This window comes from Drosophila biarmipes, unplaced genomic scaffold, assembly GCF_025231255.1.
Source record: "Drosophila biarmipes strain raj3 unplaced genomic scaffold, RU_DBia_V1.1 ptg000019l, whole genome shotgun sequence".
Classification (NCBI taxonomy): Eukaryota; Metazoa; Arthropoda; class Insecta; order Diptera; family Drosophilidae; genus Drosophila; species Drosophila biarmipes.
The window spans coordinates 3,072,468-3,092,512 of record NW_026114537.1 but is presented as its reverse complement, the minus strand read 5'-3'; the positions used below and the strand labels follow the sequence as shown (position 1 = coordinate 3,092,512).

The following is a 20,045-nucleotide window of genomic DNA, read 5'->3' as shown; positions in this document are numbered from 1 at the left end:
ACAGATGCACGGCCATAAACAATTTGCAAAATCATCATACAACAGGGGAGGGGGCGCCTCTATAGGCGGTCGATTGGTACTGGACGATAGTGCGTCGATGGGCACAAGCAAATGGAGCGGAGACTTGGTGTGCGGAGCGAGAGTGCCGTGTGCAAAAGGAAGTAACGGTACGCCGCCGGACTTTGGACGCGGGCGTGAACTTTGGACTAAGAGAGAAGGTGCCACATCTCGGCAACGGAACGGCACACAAGCATGCCATATGCATCACGGGAAGCAGCGGGACGGCAGCATTAGGCTGGACATCGGCGGGAAGCAGCGCATGAAGGACAAGAGGGTCAAACTGGAGCCATAGACTTTGGACCCCGGTCCGGAGGCCCTATATAAACCCGCAGGTTGTTGGCAGCAGGATCAGTCGATTACGGTCAATCGATCACGATCAGTCGATCACGATCAGTCGATCACGAGGAGTGGTAGAGCGCTACCGATCGCCGAAAGTAACTAGCCAGAAGGGAGAGAAGTCCCGGATCGGCGGATGGCCAAGAACCCAAAACAGAAGTCACGCTACGTACATCCACCCAGTCAGGAGCAGTTCGCAGGACACCGCCATCAGCAAGCGGGACACCACACCGCAACAGCCACACAAGAAGAACCGATCCCATAGGAACGTTCGTTTACACAAGGCGTAGAAGCGAAGTGAAGAGCGAGGCAGCTTCCTGGCGTTTCGCCTTGACTGTCCGCAAGATCTGAGCGGAAAGCCCAGGGGAACCAACCAGAGCAAGGGACGGTCGTGTGTCGAAAGGAGTGATCCTGGAGAACTCGTTGGTCTTTTTACCCTAGTCGGAGACGGTGACGCTTCCCTAAGCCCGTCACCGAGTCAACGCGTCAGGGACAAGCAGCGGACAAGGATCGTTATGGAGCTACAAACTGGAACACAGTGCCCTCAAGGCGAGAGAACATCGACACAACCCGTACCGTCGGAGACAGCGAGGACAAGAAAATTATAAAGCCGAATGTAATTATACCCGCAATAAACCCACTACGAAACCGTGAATTCTGTGCTTTCTCACTGAACTACTGGGCGGTCACGTTTATATAAATTTTGTGGGACGAACACACACAATCTACTGAGCTAGCCGCACAAATATCGTAACGAGCAGAATGCAAACAAATCAGTTCGTTACATCTGGCGGCCAAAACGTGATTGTCCCAGCGGTGAAAGCTACATCAACAGAGTGGGAAAGAAGTGGATTTACAGCCATAACAAGGAGGACTTCGGCCAGGTCGCATAAAGACTTAATGTGACCCTGGACGACAGATTAGAAGACATGAGTCGGAGTATTAATCCGAGACAGAGAACGACCCACAACTTGCCGACATCTGGGCTCAGCTGGAAGCTATGTATTACTACAGAACATTAGCATCACGCTAACGAACGCTGAAGGGGATAACCTAGTAGCAAGCTTGAGCGTCGACAACTTGCCAAGGGAGGCTCACAGGAGAGAGTCAAGCCAGGACAGGAAGACAACAGTGCTGACCTGTAGACCCAGCCAGTCGGATAATGCAAGGGTCGCTAAACAAGTCCGTGAGTGGTCATTTAGGTTCGACGGGGCGGAGAAACCGTTCGAGTTCCTGGAACAAGTTGAATGGTCCGCTGACACCTACGGTTTAGACCTAGACATGATCCCCCGAGCGATGCCGGAGTTTCTTAAAGGAAGGGCGTTGTAGTGGTTCATCGCCAATAACAAGCAATGGAAAACCTGGGCATAGTTCATTGAAAGCTTCCATCTGTACCAAGAGATTTCTTCACAAGGCTGTCGGATCAGGTCAGGCAAAGGAAAACTATCCAGTTTCAAAACTTTGACAGGAACGTCGAACATGGCAGAGCATCAAATAACGATGAAGGACGACAAACCAATAAAGCAGCGATACTACCCCAAGAACCCGAAAGTTCAAGGGGAGATCAATGCGAAGGTGGACGATCTACTCCAAATGGGATACACAGAGCACTCAACCAGCCCATACAGCCCTCCCATCGTGATGGTTAGGAAGAAGACGGGCAAGTGGAGACTACCAGATGCCTCGAATAAATTATATCATCGACCAGCTGAGAGAGGCACGGTACATAAGCAGCTTGGACCTGAAGGATGGCTACTGGCAAATCCCGCTCAAAGAAAGCAGCAGGCAGTACACTGCGTTTACAGTGCCGGGAAAGGGCTTATTCCAGTGGAGAGCATTGCCGTTTGGACTCCATTCGAGCATCCAGCGGGTGTTGGACCGTGCGATTGGTCCCAAGATGTCGTCGCATGCATTTGCATACGATATCATAGTGATCGGACGCACACTAGAACAATACAAGGCAAACTTGAAAGAGGTATTCCGGCGGCTGAAAGACGCTAGTCTGAGATTGAACTCGGAAAAATTACAGTTTTTCAAGAAGGAGCTGCTTTATTTGGGTCATAGAGTGACTTACAACAGGATAGGCACGGATCCGGAAAAGGTAGCAGCCATCGCCGAATTAGAGCCGCCGTCAACAGTTAGAGATCTCCGACAGTACCTGGGAGTAGCATCATGTCATCGGCGATTTGTACCTGACTTCTCAAAAATAGACAAACCTCTCAACGATCTGCTGCGCAAGGGCAACAAGTGAGTGTGGACACATGAACATCAGTCGGCATTCGAAGAAGTAAAGGCAAGGCTGGTGGCAGACCCCGTACTGGCGTGCCCGTATTTTGAAAAACCATTTGTTCTGCAAATGGACGCAAATGAATACGGTATTGCAGCCATTTTGACCCAGGAAACTGAACGTGGTGAAAAGGTGATCTCTTACTCAAGCCGAACGCTTAACGGGGCTGAGAAAACTATTCCACGACCGAGAAGGAGTGTTTTGCAATAGTCTGGGCGATCCGGAAACTTTACCCATATCTGGAAGGGTACCACTTTAAGGTGGTAACCGGCCACATGGCACTGAAGTGGCTTAACAGCATCGAGAGCCCTTCAGGAAGGATCGCCAGATGGGCCCTGGAGTATGACTTCGAAATAGCGTATAGGAAAGGACAACTTAATGTGGTGGCAGACTCATTATCAAGGCAGCCACTACCAATAACACTGCGAGGGGTCAAGGAGACATCGGCGGCGGAAGCCTCCGCAGCATGCTTCTGGATTCAGGACACGCGCGGAAAGATTAGGACCCAGCCACAAAAGCACCCAGACTACGTAATGGAGGGAGACACCTTGTACAGGAACATTCCACACAGACCAGGCAGTGAGGTTATCGCGACGTGGAAGATGTGCGTCCTGAAAGCTCTACGAGAAGCGTTGCTGAAAGAGAACCACGACTCACCGGCAGCTGGCCATGTAGGAAGCAGAAAGACATTAAGCACGTCTGGCAGGCTGGTACTACTAACCAGGCATGCACCGCCACGCTCGATCCCGCGTAAGAGGGTGCGAGACATGTAGCTGGTAAAATGCTAACGCAGGTACCAAAGGAACCATTGGCTACAGTATGCGCAGACTACGTCGGTCCCCTGCCGCGTTCAAAACACGGCAACCAAATGCTGCTAGTGCTGATAGACCGGTTCTCCAAGTGGACTAAATTGCTGCCGCTGCAGAGCGCTACGGCCGAGTCCCTAAAGAAAGCGTTCAGGGAGCGCATCATCGCAAGGTTTGGGGTCCCGTAGGTAGTCATAACGGACAACGGAGTACAGTTCAACAGCAAAATCTTCAAGAGTTTCCTGGCCGAGATGGGAGCCAAGCAACAGTTCACGGCTCCATATACCCCGCAAGAGAACCCGACAGAGAGAGCAAACAATGATAGCGCACTCCACAGGGCAGGATCAGAGAAACTGGGACGAGAAATGGCCTGAGATCATGCTGGCAGTAAATACGAGTGTTTCGAAATTCACAGGATACACGCCAGCGTTTATTACTCAAGGCAGAGAACCGAGACTACCGAGCGCATTACAACCTAAGGAGGAGACAATGAACACCAGCGGTGGGGGACGTCGTGTGGGCCAAGGAACATCATTTGTCAAAGGCGGCCGAGGGGTTCGCAGCAAAGTTGGCCCCCAGATACGACGGACCTTACCAGGTCACGGATTTTGCGTCACCAGTAATCTCCAAAAAAAAGGCACGTGGACACAAAGAAAGAAGGACCATACACGTGAGCGAGCTGAAGCAACAACAAACACAGAACATAAGCGAGCAGCTACAAGCTGGTACATTTAATGAAAAGGAACAGTAAAATTGCAAGGATACGAGGAAAAAACCCGAGGATAGCTCCAAAGATTCCCAAAGCACACGGCGAAAAGGAGCCCAAGGATAACTCCAAGGATCCCAATGGATAAAGGGTACGAAAGAAGGAGCACAAGTATAACTCCATGGATGCTCGAAGGATAATAAGGAAAGAACAAGGAACACTCCTAGGATTCTCAAAGGGTACTACGAGAAAAATCGAAGGATTCTCTACAAGGCACTACGATACAATTATAAACAGTACAAGGAACACGTCAAGGATAACGACCGCAGAAAGGAACGAACCAAGGTCTCCAAAGATTCGATTAGGATTGGCTGGAAACACGCAGCAGCAGTCTGCCGAAAGAAGGGGGAAGTCGGCACAGCTAAGATAGCTGTACCGAAAGAGACCAAGCATCCCGGGGAAGGGCATAATGCCCAGACGGGGAGATGGGATCGCCGTCCGGGTCGGGGTCCAAACCAGGAAACACAGCTTCAGGAGTCTGAAAGGGCACTCATGGTCAGCAAAGGCAACCTGCCAAGAGAAAATGAGTTGATGAGGACATAAAAGGAGTTTGGTATGAGATCAGACCACTTACTCAGTGACAAAGACAAGTGGAAACGCCGGGCTGAGGGGTAAAAAAAAACTTAACTCCGGCCGACAGATGCACGGCCATAAACAATTTGCAAAATCATCATACAACAGGGGAGGGGGCGCCTCTATAGGCGGTCGATTGGTACTGGACGATAGTGCGTCGATGGGCACAAGCAAATGGAGCGGAGACTTGGTGTGCGGAGCGAGAGTGCCGTGTGCAAAAGGAAGTAACGGTACGCCGCCGGACTTTGGACGCGGGCGTGAACTTTGGACTAAGAGAGAAGGTGCCACATCTCGGCAACGGAACGGCACACAAGCATGCCATATGCATCACGGGAAGCAGCGGGACGGCAGCATTAGGCTGGACATCGGCGGGAAGCAGCGCATGAAGGACAAGAGGGTCAAACTGGAGCCATAGACTTTGGACCCCGGTCCGGAGGCCCTATATAAACCCGCAGGTTGTTGGCAGCAGGATCAGTCGATTACGGTCAATCGATCACGATCAGTCGATCACGATCAGTCGATCACGAGGAGTGGTAGAGCGCTACCGATCGCCGAAAGTAACTAGCCAGAAGGGAGAGAAGTCCCGGATCGGCGGATGGCCAAGAACCCAAAACAGAAGTCACGCTACGTACATCCACCCAGTCAGGAGCAGTTCGCAGGACACCGCCATCAGCAAGCGGGACACCACACCGCAACAGCCACACAAGAAGAACCGATCCCATAGGAACGTTCGTTTACACAAGGCGTAGAAGCGAAGTGAAGAGCGAGGCAGCTTCCTGGCGTTTCGCCTTGACTGTCCGCAAGATCTGAGCGGAAAGCCCAGGGGAACCAACCAGAGCAAGGGACGGTCGTGTGTCGAAAGGAGTGATCCTGGAGAACTCGAGAGAACATCGACACAACCCGTACCGTCGGAGACAGCGAGGACAAGAAAATTATAAAGCCGAATGTAATTATACCCGCAATAAACCCACTACGAAACCGTGAATTCTGTGCTTTCTCACTGAACTACTGGGCGGTCACGTTTATATAAATTTTGTGGGACGAACACACACAATCTACTGAGCTAGCCGCACAAATATCGTAACGAGCAGAATGCAAACAAATCAGTTCGTTACATCTGGCGGCCAAAACGTGATTGACCAAGCGGTGAAAGCTACATCAACAGAGTGGGAAAGAAGTGGATTTACCGCCATAACAAGGAGGACTTCGTGACTACATGATCCCCCGAGCGATGCCGGAGTTTCTTAAAGGAAGGGCGTTGTAGTGGTTCATCGCCAATAACAAGCAATGGAAAACCTGGGCATAGTTCATTGAAAGCTTCCATCTGTACCGAGAGATTTCTTCACAAGGCTGTCGGATCAGGTCAGGCAACGGAAAACTATCCAGTTTCAAAACTTTGACAGGAACGTCGAACATGGCAGAGCATCAAATAACGATGAAGGACGACAAACCAATAATGCAGCGATACTACCCCAAGAACCCGAAAGTTCAAGGGGAGATCAATGCGAAGGTGGACGATCTACTCCAAATGGGATACACAGAGCACTCAACCAGCCCATACAGCCCTCCCATCGTGATGGTTAGGAAGAAGACGGGCAAGTGGAGACTACCAGATGCCTCGAATAAATTATATCATCGACCAGCTGAGAGAGGCACGGTACATAAGCAGCTTGGACCTGAAGGATGGCTACTGGCAAATCCCGCTCAAAGAAAGCAGCAGGCAGTACACTGCGTTTACAGTGCCGGGAAAGGGCTTATTCCAGTGGAGAGCATTGCCGTTTGGACTCCATTCGAGCATCCAGCGGGTGTTGGACCGTGCGATTGGTCCCAAGATGTCGTCGCATGCATTTGCATACGATATCATAGTGATCGGACGCACACTAGAACAATACAAGGCAAACTTGAAAGAGGTATTCCGGCGGCTGAAAGACGCTAGTCTGAGATTGAACTCGGAAAAATTACAGTTTTTCAAGAAGGAGCTGCTTTATTTGGGTCATAGAGTGACTTACAACAGGATAGGCACGGATCCGGAAAAGGTAGCAGCCATCGCCGAATTAGAGCCGCCGTCAACAGTTAGAGATCTCCGACAGTACCTGGGAGTAGCATCATGTCATCGGCGATTTGTACCTGACTTCTCAAAAATAGACAAACCTCTCAACGATCTGCTGCGCAAGGGCAACAAGTGAGTGTGGACACATGAACATCTGTCGGCATTCGAAGAAGTAAAGGCAAGGCTGGTGGCAGACCCCGTACTGGCGTGCCCGTATTTTGAAAAACCATTTGTTCTGCAAATGGACGCAAATGAATACGGTATTGCAGCCATTTTGACCCAGGAAACTGAACGTGGTGAAAAGGTGATCTCTTACTCAAGCCGAACGCTTAACGGGGCTGAGAAAACTATTCCACGACCGAGAAGGAGTGTTTTGCAATAGTCTGGGCGATCCGGAAACTTTACCCATATCTGGAAGGGTACCACTTTAAGGTGGTAACCGGCTACATGGCACTGAAGTGGCTTAACAGCATCGAGAGCCCTTCAGGAAGGATCGCCAGATGGGCCCTGGAGTATGACTTCGAAATAGCGTATAGGAAAGGACAACTTAATGTGGTGGCAGACTCATTATCAAGGCAGCCAGTACCAATAACACTGCGAGGGGTCAAGGAGACATCGGCGGCGGAAGCCTCCGCAGCATGCTTCTGGATTCAGGACACGCGCGGAAAGATTAGGACCCAGCCACAAAAGCACCCGGACTACGTAATGGAGGGAGACACCTTGTACAGGAACATTCCACACTGACCAGGCAGTGAGGTTGTCGCGACGTGGAAGATGTGCGTCCTGAAAGCTCTACAAGAAGCGTTGCTGAAAGAGAACCACGACTCACCGGCAGCTGGCCATGTAGGAAGCAGAAAGACAATAGCACGTCTGGCAGGCTGGTACTACTGACCAGGCATGCACCGCCACGCTCGATCCCGCGTAAGAGGGTGCGAGACATGTAGCTGGTAAAATGCTAACGCAGGTACCAAAGGAACCATTGGCTACAGTATGCGCAGACTTCGTCGGTCCCCTGCCGCGTTCAAAACACGGCAACCAAATGCTGCTGGTGCTGATAGACCGGTTCTCCAAGTGGACTAAATTGCTGCCGCTGCAGAGCGCTACGGCATCAGGTTTGCATCATCGCAAGGTTTGGGGTCCCGTAGGTAGTCATAACGGACAACGGAGTACAGTTCAACAGCAAAATCTTCAAGAGTTTCCTGGCCGAGATGGGAGCCAAGCAACAGTTCACGGCTCCATATACCCCGCAAGAAAACCCGACAGAGAGAGCAAACAATGATAGCGCACTCCACAGGGCAGGATCAGAGAAACTGGGACGAGAAATGGCCTGAGATCATGCTGGCAGTAAATACGAGTGTTTCGAAATTCACAGGATACACGCCAGCGTTTATTACTCAAGGCAGAGAACCGAGACTACCGAGCGCCCGAGCGCATTACAACCTAAGGAGGAGACAATGAACACCAGCGGTGGGGGACGTCGTGTGGGCCAAGGAACATCATTTGTCAAAGGCGGCCGAGGGGTTCGCAGCAAAGTTGGCCCCCAGATACGACCTTACCAGGTCACGGATTGTGCGTCACCAGTAATCTGCAAAAAAAAGGCACGTGGACACAAAGAAAGAAGGACCATACACGTGAGCGAGCTGAAGCAACAACAAACACAGAACATAAGCGAGCAGCTACAAGCAGGTACATTAAATGAAAAGGAACAGTAAAATTGCAAGGATACGAGGAAAAAACCCGAGGATAGCTCCAAAGATTCCCAAAGCACACGGCGAAAAGGAGCCCAAGGATAACTCCAAGGATCCCAATGGATAAAGGGTACGAAAGAAGGAGCACAAGTATAACTCCATGGATGCTCGAAGGATAATAAGGAAAGAACAGGAACACTCCTAGGACTCTCAAAGGGTACTACGGGAAAAATCGAAGGATTCTCTACAAGGCACTACGATACAATTATAAACAGTACAAGGAACACGTCAAGGATAACGACCGCAGAAAGGAACGAACCAAGGTCTCCAAAGATTCGATTAGGATTGGCTGGAAACACGCAGCAGCAGTCTGCCGAAAGAAGGGGGAAGTCGGCACAGCTAAGATAGCTGTACCGAAAGAGACCAAGCATCCCGGGGAAGGGCATAATGCCCAGACGGGGAGATGGGATCGCCGTCCGGGTCGGGGTCCAAACCAGGAAACACAGCTTCAGGAGTCTGAAAGGGCACTCATGGTCAGCAAAGGCAACCTGCCAAGAGAAAATGAGTTGATGAGGACATAAAAGGAGTTTGGTATGAGATCAGACCACTTACTCAGTGACAAAGACAAGTGGAAACGCCGGGCTGAGGGGTAAAAAAAAAACTTAACTCCGGCCGACAGATGCACGGCCATAAACAATTTGCAAAATCATCATACAACAGGGGAGGGGGCGCCTCTATAGGCGGTCGATTGGCACTGGACGATAGTGCGCCGATGGACACAAGCAAATGGAGCGGAGACTTGGTGTGCGGAGCGAGAGTGCCGTGTGCAAAAGGAAGTAACGGTACGCCGCCGGACTTTGGACGCGGGCGTGAACTTTGGACTAAGAGAGAAGGTGCCACATCTCGGCAACGGAACGGCACACAAGCATGCCATATGCATCACGGGAAGCAGCGGGACGGCAGCATTAGGCTGGACATCGGCGGGAAGCAGCGCATGAAGGACAAGAGGGTCAAACTGGAGCCATAGACTTTGGACCCCGGTCCGGAGGTCCTATATAAACCCGCAGGTTGTTGGCAGCAGGATCAGTCGATTACGGTCAGTCGATCACGATCAGTCGATCAGATCTAATGCAATAATTTTTTTTAATATCTCTGAAGCTAGCATCAATCCTTACAAATGTTACATGGAGCTAAAATCGGTAATTTTATCTTATAACTGCAAGGGTATACAAACTTCGGTTGTCCGGAGTTTATTTCCTTACTTGTTGATTTTTATTTAAATATAATAAAAATAATATATGTATTTACCTCTTTTTTATTTTATATTTATATAAAATTATATTTTAAAATTATTTGTTAGATATCGACCTGAAAGTAGATATTTAAATAATTTTTTAAGACAAGGTGTTTTTTAAAGATTTATTCTTGAATTTTTAATTTTTAAATTTTTTTTTCATGTTCGTTTTTTGCCCTTTCATGTTAATAAAAAAATTGTTTCTTTTTTAAGCCAATCATATATTTTTTGAACGTTAATAGTCATTAAAGTGCAATAAGCTTAAGTTTTATTAAAGGCTTACACTTATAGTTCTATTTATTTAGCTATTGAATTAAGTGATTCCATTTATATAAGATACAAATTATTAGATATATTATTATTAATCACAAAGAACATTTTAAAATATTTAAATATTTGCCTCGTGTAAATAGACCTTCGTCGTCGTTAAGAAAGGCGACAAATTCGTAATCTTAGATATAAAAAGCAGGATCTAGACACAGAATACCTTTTCGTGGGGATGAGCAAGCAGCCAATACTCGAAGTCGTTCTACAAAACGACAAAATAGCCAAGTGCGTGATGCAGAGCATTGATTCCTGTTTTTCGTGCGTGTGAACAAACAGCCGATCGTCGTTCAGCCAAGCTACAGAGCAGGTTCAAAATACTGCTGACCACTCGGAAAGGCAATTTAATCCTGCTTTCCGTACAGTTGAGCAAGCGGCCGATACTCGGCATCGTTGTATTAGACGGCGAAATAGTCAATTCCGAGGTACATCAAGAAGCAAACACCCTGTAAGGAGCGCAGATAAGAGCAACTGAAGATCGCCTGTTGGAGGGAGCGCAGGAGAGGGCTAGGAGGGCTACAGCTTGGAGTTTTAGGGACCGCACGGTCGTCGAGCAGGCGAGAAGTACACTGGCTCAGCTATAAATATTAGCCAAAGAGTTTGTCAGAGTAAAAGTCGTAATTATAACAGAGTAGCAAAAAATCTTCGGGCCTATTTTCCTGAACAGGCAAGGGCATTCGTGTGTTAAAAAGGTGCGCTGACAATCTGTTTGTCGTTTCGGTATTTTATATCCTCTAATGCCCCAAACGGAAATATTGAAGCCACTTCCTGAAGAAACTCAAAAGTTAATTTTAGACCCTTTTTCTTGCTGTAGCTAAATAATGTAAGAAAAAGTTTATTTCGCGCTTTGATGTAGTGTGTTAGTTGTATTAGCCCGTTTATTGTTAACACAGAGCAGTAGTTATGCTTTATTCTCCGTAAAGAATTAGTACAAAGAAATTGTGATAAGTTTTATTAAAAAAATGAGGAAGCTTTTTAAGCCAATTTTAATAGATAGATTTGGAGGTAGATGGAGGTAGAAGACAATAATTGGAAAAATTTAGATGAGTTATAAGGAGTTTTAAGCCCTAGCTTTGCTAGAAATAAATTCTCAAAAAAAATCTTTTAAAGTTAAACAACAATGTTTATGAAGTTGAACCGGATAGCAATATCCTCCAGCCATTTATTTCCGCTGAAAACGTAGACACTTTAGTTATATCTTTCAATTTGAAGCAAAAATCCTTTTTAACGCATAATTGGCATAATGCAAAAAGATATGCTAGTTTTGACTTCACAACAAAACAATTTTTTTCATTTGGACTCTCGCCTTAAGCAAATTTTTTCCAATGTTGATGCGCTTTTCGGAGGTATTTCGGTCATCGTATTCGGCGATCTTTACCGATTTCAACATAATAATTGGGAGCTAATTCAAGCTGCGAAAAATATGAAGGCATATTTATTTTAAAGTTTTTTACTTAAGTAAACCGGTCACAGAAAAAACAAATACATTTTTTTTATCGATAAGGCTAGCAACCATTCTTAAAAATTTAACATGGTGTTACTAACGTCAAGGGTATTTAAACTTTTGTTTGCCGAAGCTTACTTCCTTTCATGTTTAAGCTTCAGTTTTGCTTATTGCTGTGATGATTGAATAACAATCGTGCTTTGTTTGTCGAACTATTGAGTAGGATAGAAATTTTTGTGGATCTTCGTTTCAAGTAATGTTGTATTGATGCCTGGACATCTTTGCATCTACCAATACATCCAACGTTATTTCTTTAGGCAGAAATGTGATTTCCAATTTTTGCCAACAATGTTATTGTAGCTTCTACGCCAACTTCCTCAAAAGAAAGTTCTGAATGAAACAGCTTACCAACACCTGACCTGGGGTCGCCAAAAACTATGTGTGACTTTTAAAACTTATGACAACTCTAAACTTTTCTGGGACAACTTTCCCTGGCAAGTGGTACAAGCATGAAATACGAGGTTCAGGGTGTGTTATCACAATCGGGCGGCGAAACGAAGAGACGAATTACTCATTAGCAGCTGCATTTAATTACATAAATAACCGATAAATTTTCTGCCAGCCCCCTAAGTAAAACTAAGAACGCTTTCGTTGAGTGACTAGACTATCAAAAATCGTTACTTAGCTAAAGTATCAAAACAGCACCATTAAAGGTTTTCAGATATAAACTTATGTAAAATTAGTTTCCCAGAGTCCAGCGTTGAAATTTACGATTTTTTGAAGTTCGTGTGCGGTATTGACGAGAACAAGACATTTCAGTAGAAATGATGGTTGTATCACCTAAACTGTGGTACCCGTAGCTTTGAGCGGTTTGTATTATTAGTTTATTATTAAATTATCAGATCTTGGCGTTCATACGGCCAGACGGACATTGACTAAGCAGGCTAGACTTTCTGGGGTCGGAGAGAGGTAGAAGAAAGCGGTTCAATGGTTGGCACTGATCGTGAGAAACCCACAATTTTATCTTCTAAATGACAAATCTACCACAATCTTTGCAACAAAAATACATATACAAGTTATATGACACATTACTTAGGGGCCCTTGCCCAAATTATAAACAACTTTGAGCCAAGAGCTTTTTTTCATTCTTTAAACAAAGCCTCCAATCGATTCCCACCCAGATCAGTTTCACACTCTCCGCTCCAATCGGATTCTGTAAATATCTAAGCCGATATTGTAAACACCACAGCCTCAAAAAAGGGAGACCCAAGTCCGCTAACGTAAGCATCGATTTCCGGCAGAATTTCAATTCTGCAAAAATGCAATTTCAAATTTAATTGACAATTTTCACCATCCAATTCTTCGACTCCTATTCTTCGACTCCTATTCTTCGACTCCGAGGTTTGATTATGGATTATTGAACCAAAGTCAGGCAGTCCGTTTTTGAATCCGAATGGATTGGTCGTCAACCAGAATATCGTTAGCAGTGAAAAAATTAAGTTCGGCACTAAGGAAAATTGTGTAAACTACTGAATAAGAATTATCAATAAAAAAAATATATATTTTTTTAAATTCACTAAGCAATAATTTAATTGGCGCCCAACGTGGGGCTGTGCTGTATAAAAAAAAATCCTGAAATAAGTTTTAAAACAAAACAGTTTTCGAAAACAAAATGGAAAATCGCGCCGCTCAAAAACCTAACCGATGACATGATAAAAAGTGTTTATATCGTGAAAATAGCTAAAGGAGGAAAACAATAAATGCAATGATTTGCCTTTGTCTACAACAATCCTTAAATTAGTGACCGTAACGAAAAACAAACTGCTCAAAAAAAAAATTATCACTCTCAAAAACAAATATTAAACAAAAATAAAGATAACAAACAGATATTTAAAAATCAAACGAATAAATAAAATTTTTTTAATTAAGAATCAAATACAAATTCAACAAATGAATATTTATACAAAGGGCCATCCCTCGCTACACGGAAATTAATTGAAGGAAGAGCTGAGGGCTATCCCTCGCTTTAAGGAGACCCCAAACAGGATCATCAGGCAAAAAGAAGACATCCCATATCCAAGGAAACTAAGAAGAACAATTAGTGAGCTGTTTAATTATAGTTTTATATAAATAAAAATTTAGTTCAAAAAATTTTTAAATAAAAACAAACAAGGTAGAAGAGTTAATCAACGACTTTGAAAAAATTCTTACCACGACTCCACCCTTACCTGCAGTGGTATGGTTAATGTAAGCGATTTAATAGCACAAATAGTTAATAATGAATTGAGTCCTTTAAGGAATGAAATCGCGAGTTTGAAGACACAAATCACAATGTAAAGAAGGCTGAGGAATTCAAGGTGGAAGCTTTTGATCCAAACGTAAGGTGCGATACTTCTTATGGAATCATTAAGTCGGTTCAAGAATATAAAGGCAAAGAAGATAGTTATGTTAGCTGAAGAAAATCGGCGGAAATAGCAATGGGACAATACAAAAGGGGAAGTGAAAAATACTTTTCGGCCCTATGTATTCTTTGAAATAAAATTACAGGCATTGCCAATGATGCTTTAAATCATAATGGAACCGTATTGAATTTTGACGCCATTATGGCTAGACTAGATTTTGTTTTTAGTGACAAGCGACCTATACATATTTTAGAACAGGACTAAAGTGTATTAAGTCAGGGGAAAATATCGATTATGGAATTTTATAATTTGGTAAATAAAAAATTAACTTTCTTGATTAACAAAACCATTATGACACATGGGAGGAATATGCCAATTACATCTGAACTTAATTAAAAAAATAGAAACACAGCCCTACGAGTGTTCATAACTGGCCTTAACGGCCATATCTCAGATGTAATATTTTCAATGAATCCACACAATTTACCGAACGCAATGGTAATAGTACAAGAACATGATGGCAAAAATTTGAGGGCCAATTCGCGAACAATTTTATATCATCACAACGCAAGATTAATGAGTCAAACTTATATGGGCAACAAAACTCAAATAACAAACCCAGACAATAAAACAATAATAATAATAATGAAAAATATACTATGAACTTAAGATTTAATCAAGCAAATATTCAAAACAGAAATAATTATAACAATTATAGTCAAAAAAAAAAACGACACCTGGAATCAGGGAAGATTTAATAATTAACAACAAAATCAGTGGAACTCTTTAAGACAACAAAGTAAGCCAGAGCCAATGGATGTTGATTAATCAAGTCAGATGGAAGAAATGGAATCAAACTAAAAAAAATCAAAACACAAAACACACAACTAGAGCAACCTCAAAATAAAAGAGTACAAACAGGAACTGTTAACCAATCGGCTAACAAGACTGTGAGGTTGAACAAAATTGAAGAGGACCATTTTTTAGGGCAAACTCAGGAGTAGGACTACCCTTCATAATAAGACAGGATAATAAAATAAATAAAAAATTAAAGATTTTAATTGAAACTTGGGCAACTTCTTGTTACATTAAAACAGGAATTTATAAGAACAAAAATTAACTACCAATATATAAAAGAGTATCCACAGTGAATGGATATTCAATAATTAAGTTTTATCATATGATAACTGTTTTCGATATGTGGTATACTTTTTATAAAAGAGGTGGGCTAGACTCCGATTTACTTGGCTCCAACCTATTGACATGAAAACTTCGATTGAAAAATCAAAGTTCTTCAAATTGGAAATAAACTTTCTCGGTTACGTTGTTTGTCACAATGTGATAAAAACCGATCCCGAAAAAATTTCCAAAATCGTAAAAAATCCAATCCCAAAAAATATTTGAGAGCTTAGATGCTTCTTAGGCCCCTATAGGATACTACAGAAAATTTGTGCAAAATTACGCCAAAATTGCTAAGCCGTTAACGATATATTTAGAAGGCCGCAAAACTTCTATACAGTTATATGAGCCAGCTGTAAGAGCTTTCAACGAGCTCAAAAATAATTTAATCGCACAAGTAGAGTTAGTTTAATCCGATTATAATAAAAAATTTACTTTAACTCTGACGCATCAGAGTTGGCTATTGATGCGGTTTTTTCTCAGGAAGGAAAACAAATTACTTTTATATCAAAAACTCTTGCAAAAACTGAACAATTATATGCTACTAATAAGAAGGAACTTTTAGCTATAGTTTGTGCTTTTAAAAATTTACGAAATTATTTTATAAGCCAGGAGCAACAAATGTTGTTGCAGATGCATTATCTAGGATACAAATTAATAACTTAACAGAAAGTATCGGGTCGCTCTCAGCACCCGAAAACCCTTAAACCAGTTTAAACAACAATTGCTAAAAGCAACGGGGAGGTATACAATACATGAATCGATTAACGAGTTCGGAAATACTAAACATATAATACAGTATGATACTGTTGTATGGTAATTTAGTCATTCCTTTTAGTTTTTATTTCGGGTTTATTTTTATTTAGTTGGAGCAGCAATGGTGCCGCTCCAACGATCGAAGTGTCTCTGATCTTCTGCCATATTCTTTAAGTCTAAGTAGGCTAAGTCTCGTAGCTGCGCTGCTCGCAGGCAGCAGAGAGACGGCTATGTACCTATATACTTATGTATAAAGGAGTGTACTTATATACGTTTCTATGCGCTCTTGAGTGGTGGCGCGAGGGGTATGCATATACTGTCCGTTCGTTATAATTATGCCGACGGTAGCACTTTCTGTGTGCGAGCTTAGCCATAGCAATCGGTTCATATTTCGGCTACTTAAGACTTATGACCGGGACTTTGAAATATGTAAACACTGCAACAAAGTGTTATAGTGCGCACCCTTTAAGTACTTTCGTTACAGTGGGTATTCAATATATGTGCATACTACATCTCCCTCCTTTTAAAAAATAACGTAATATTATGAAGTAATTTTTATAATAAAAATTTTTAATTAATACATCCTTTTTTTTAATTTTTTTTTTTTGGTTATTATGTTAGAATCAAAGAAAATGAAATTATTGAAAGAATATGTGTATTTATTTATCTATATATTTGTGTCTTTGTATGGCCATACTAAGTGAAATTTATGAAATAAAGATTTTTAATCTATTCTTATGAACTGTTTGTTTCTTATGTTTATTATTTGTTATTACTAAGTTATCTCTATCTCCTATTTCCGTTACTACATATATACGGACCTGTATATTCAGGATCTAATTTATGACCTGTCTCGTTTTTTAATAAAACTTTTTCACCTACTGATATGTCTATACCCCTTACTTTATGATCGTATAGTAGTTTATTTCTATTCTTATTCGCTTCTAACATAACTAGCTTTTTTATAGGCTACTTCTAATCTATACTTACTCTCCTTAGCATAGTCACCTATAGTATATAGTGCTTCTACACTATCCAGGCTACTAAAATGTTTTGGTAAATTACTTGTTTTACCGAATACCAGCTCATATGGACAATAAGTATGTGCCATAGAAGGGGTCGTGTTGAAACAGAAGACAAAATATTGAAGCCATACGTCCGAATCAGTTTTATCAACCGATATGTAAGTTCGTATGTACTTATTAAAAGTTGTATGACTTCTTTCTATTGCTCCAACTGTCTGGTGATGGTGTGCTGTGGATGTAATATTGGCAATATTTAAATATTTGCACAAATCGTCTATAATTGAATTATTATATTCTATTCCCATGTCCGTAATGAACGTCTTCATTAGACCGTACCTCAGGATAAAAGATTCAAATATTGCTTTAGCGACAGTATTAGCATTTTTATTCGGAACAGGTATGGCAACCAAATACTTAGTTAAATCACATATTAAAGTGACTGCATACTCATTGCCATTTTCTGATTTTGGCAGTGGACCATTAGTGTCCACTATCACTCTGTCGAAAGCACTTATTGTGGTGTGTCTGTAATTGTTAAAGGGGTCTTTGTGTGTCTAGTTATTTTGGCTTTTTGGCATTTTTGACATTTTCTTACGTATATCTTTAGACATGCTTTTCTAGTAATAGTGTCTTTTTACTTTGGCCAAAATTTTGATATGCCAGTATGACCTCCTTGAATTGGATCATCATGAAATGTAGACAAAATGGCTTCTTTTTCTTTTAAATTTGTTATTTGGGTCACCGGGTTGAGTAGCGCTACTCTTAATGTTTTCAAAATTGTATTGCCCATTAATTTGAAATTATCTATTGAAGTATGTTCAAAGATATTTTCCCACGGTGCCACTTTAAGTTGGCTAATTTTATGTATACCGGTTTGCATTTCAAGCTTTTGGCAAAATTGATCTTAGTCAATAACTCCATTAGTATATAAATCTCTAACATCATATCTTGCAGTAATTTTTCTGCCTTGTTTAAATAAACATAACGTATCTTTTATCTGCAAGGTCACTACTTTACGTACTTCATCATTGTTAATGACGTCGTATACGTTGGGCTTAGAAGCTTTATTTAAAGATTGCATTGGCAATTCTTGTTCTTGATTTTCCGCGCAGAATTTTTGTCTACTTTGACTTTTAATATATTTCTAGTTATCATCAGCTACATGATTATCTTTTTCCTTTAAATATTCGACTGTAAAGTCGTATTCTTCCAGTTCGAGCCTCATACGTGTCAGTTTAGAACTGGGATTGGTCAATAAAAAAATGGTTATTAAAGGCCTATGGTCTGTTCTTATTAAGAAATGTTTTCCATATATATATGGTCCGAAATGTAATATCGCCCAATGAATTGCAGCTAATTCCTGCTCAGTAGTACATTTGTTACTTTGACCTTTTGTAAATGCTCTTGATGCGTATGCAATGGTAAGTTGGAGACCATTATGGTTTTGAGTTTAAACCGCTCCACATGCTTGCTTACTTGCATCTGTTATTATACAGAATTCTTTAGTGAAATCTGGATATTGTAGCAAGATAGGTTGCATAAGTTTTGTTTTTAAATATTGAAATGCATTCTCACACTCATCCGTCCATTTAAAAAGAACATTCTTTTTACATAATCTTCTTATATGCCGTGAATAGTTACAGAATGCTTCGAAACGTCTAGCACTGTCCGCGTCGGGCGGAACTGGGTAGTTCATAATGACATCGTATTTCTTGTCATCTGGAAGTATTCCTTTAGCAGTGCATTTATGACCTAGAAAAGTCACTTCATGCATAAAAAATAAACATTTGTAACTTTAGGTTGTATTTCCTGCATTTCTCAAAAACGTCTGTTAAGTTCTTAAGCATATGTTTTTCGGAACAACCGATTACTATTAAGTCATCCATATAAAGAAATGCTTGAGAAGGTTCTAGACCAGAGAACGCAATAGTCATCATTCTCTGAAACGAATTAGGAGCTATTTTTAATCCGAAGGGTAATCGCGTGAAGCGATATGAGCCGTTGCTCGTTGAAAAAGACGTTATATCTCTTGAACCTTTTTCTAGTTCAATTTGTTGGAATCCTGACATTAAGTCAAGACATGAAAAGTATTTTGCTCGACCTAGTTGATCTAAAATATCATCAATTCTAGGTAATGGGAATTTATCAGATAGTAATTTTTTTTATTAATCTGGCGGTAGTCAATTACTAATTGCCATTTCTTTACATTTGACCCGGGGGATAATTTCTTAGGAACAAGTAACAATGGGCTACTATATTCGGATACTGACGGTTCGACAATCCCGTCAGAGATTAATTTTTCTAGTTGCTTTTGTATTTCGTTCACCTGACTATGTGGGCTTCGATAGTTCTTTATATAGACTGGCTCATCATATTTTAATCTCAGTTTCTGTTTATAAAATTTATTTGTGGTTATTGATTCGGTTTCCAATCCGAATATATCGCTATACTGGGTAAATAAGCTAGAAAGCTGAGACTTGAACTGTGGAGGGAAGTTTTTTGATATTTGTGATAGTACGGATTTTTTTTCTATTGTCTGAATTTGTGTTGACAGCATCGTAGTTCGAAAGTGATTCATATGTTAGGTTATCTGTACTGACTACTTGGTCGGTATTTGTTGTGTTTAATAGTCTTATGAAGGCATTATTGGATATTGCTATGGTGTTTGCAACGTAATTACCATGCTGAATTTCCTGATTTGGAATTAATACACTGTCTTCTTTTGAATTAAATTCAACTTTCCGAATAACTTAGGATCTTTCTGGCAGAAGTATTGAATTATTGCCAGAACTATGAGCTATTGGTACATTAATTGGAAATTTTAAATTATTGGGTGTAATTATAAGCCGATCTTCAGATGGCTTGAAGTCTAATTGACAGTTGTATTTCTTAATAAAGTCGATGCCTATTTTTCCATCGCATGGAATTTGGAAATGTGAATTTAGGATATGAAAATCGTGTGGAATTATGTATTTAGTTGTCTGTATCTCTATAGAAATTAAACCTTTGGATTTGATTATTTCTTGACTTATGCTTTTTATGTCTATGACGTAAT

The 20,045-nt window shown here is 42.0% G+C and overlaps 1 protein-coding gene across 31 annotated transcripts in view; it reads right to left on the bottom strand.

The window, feature by feature from the left end:
- Nucleotides 1–20,045, bottom strand: part of LOC108035858 (scavenger receptor class B member 1) — a 330,380-nt gene that overhangs the window by 90,365 nt on the left and 219,970 nt on the right. For 9 of the 31 annotated variants that reach the window (XR_007765604.1, XR_007765603.1, XR_007765602.1 and 6 more), the window contains exon 10: nucleotides 10,348–10,630. The exons of the other annotated variants lie outside the window; for them this stretch is intronic. The gene's annotated coding sequence lies outside the window, so the exon portion shown is untranslated. The remainder of the gene's footprint in view (nucleotides 1–10,347; nucleotides 10,631–20,045) is intronic. 31 annotated transcript variants of the gene reach the window in all.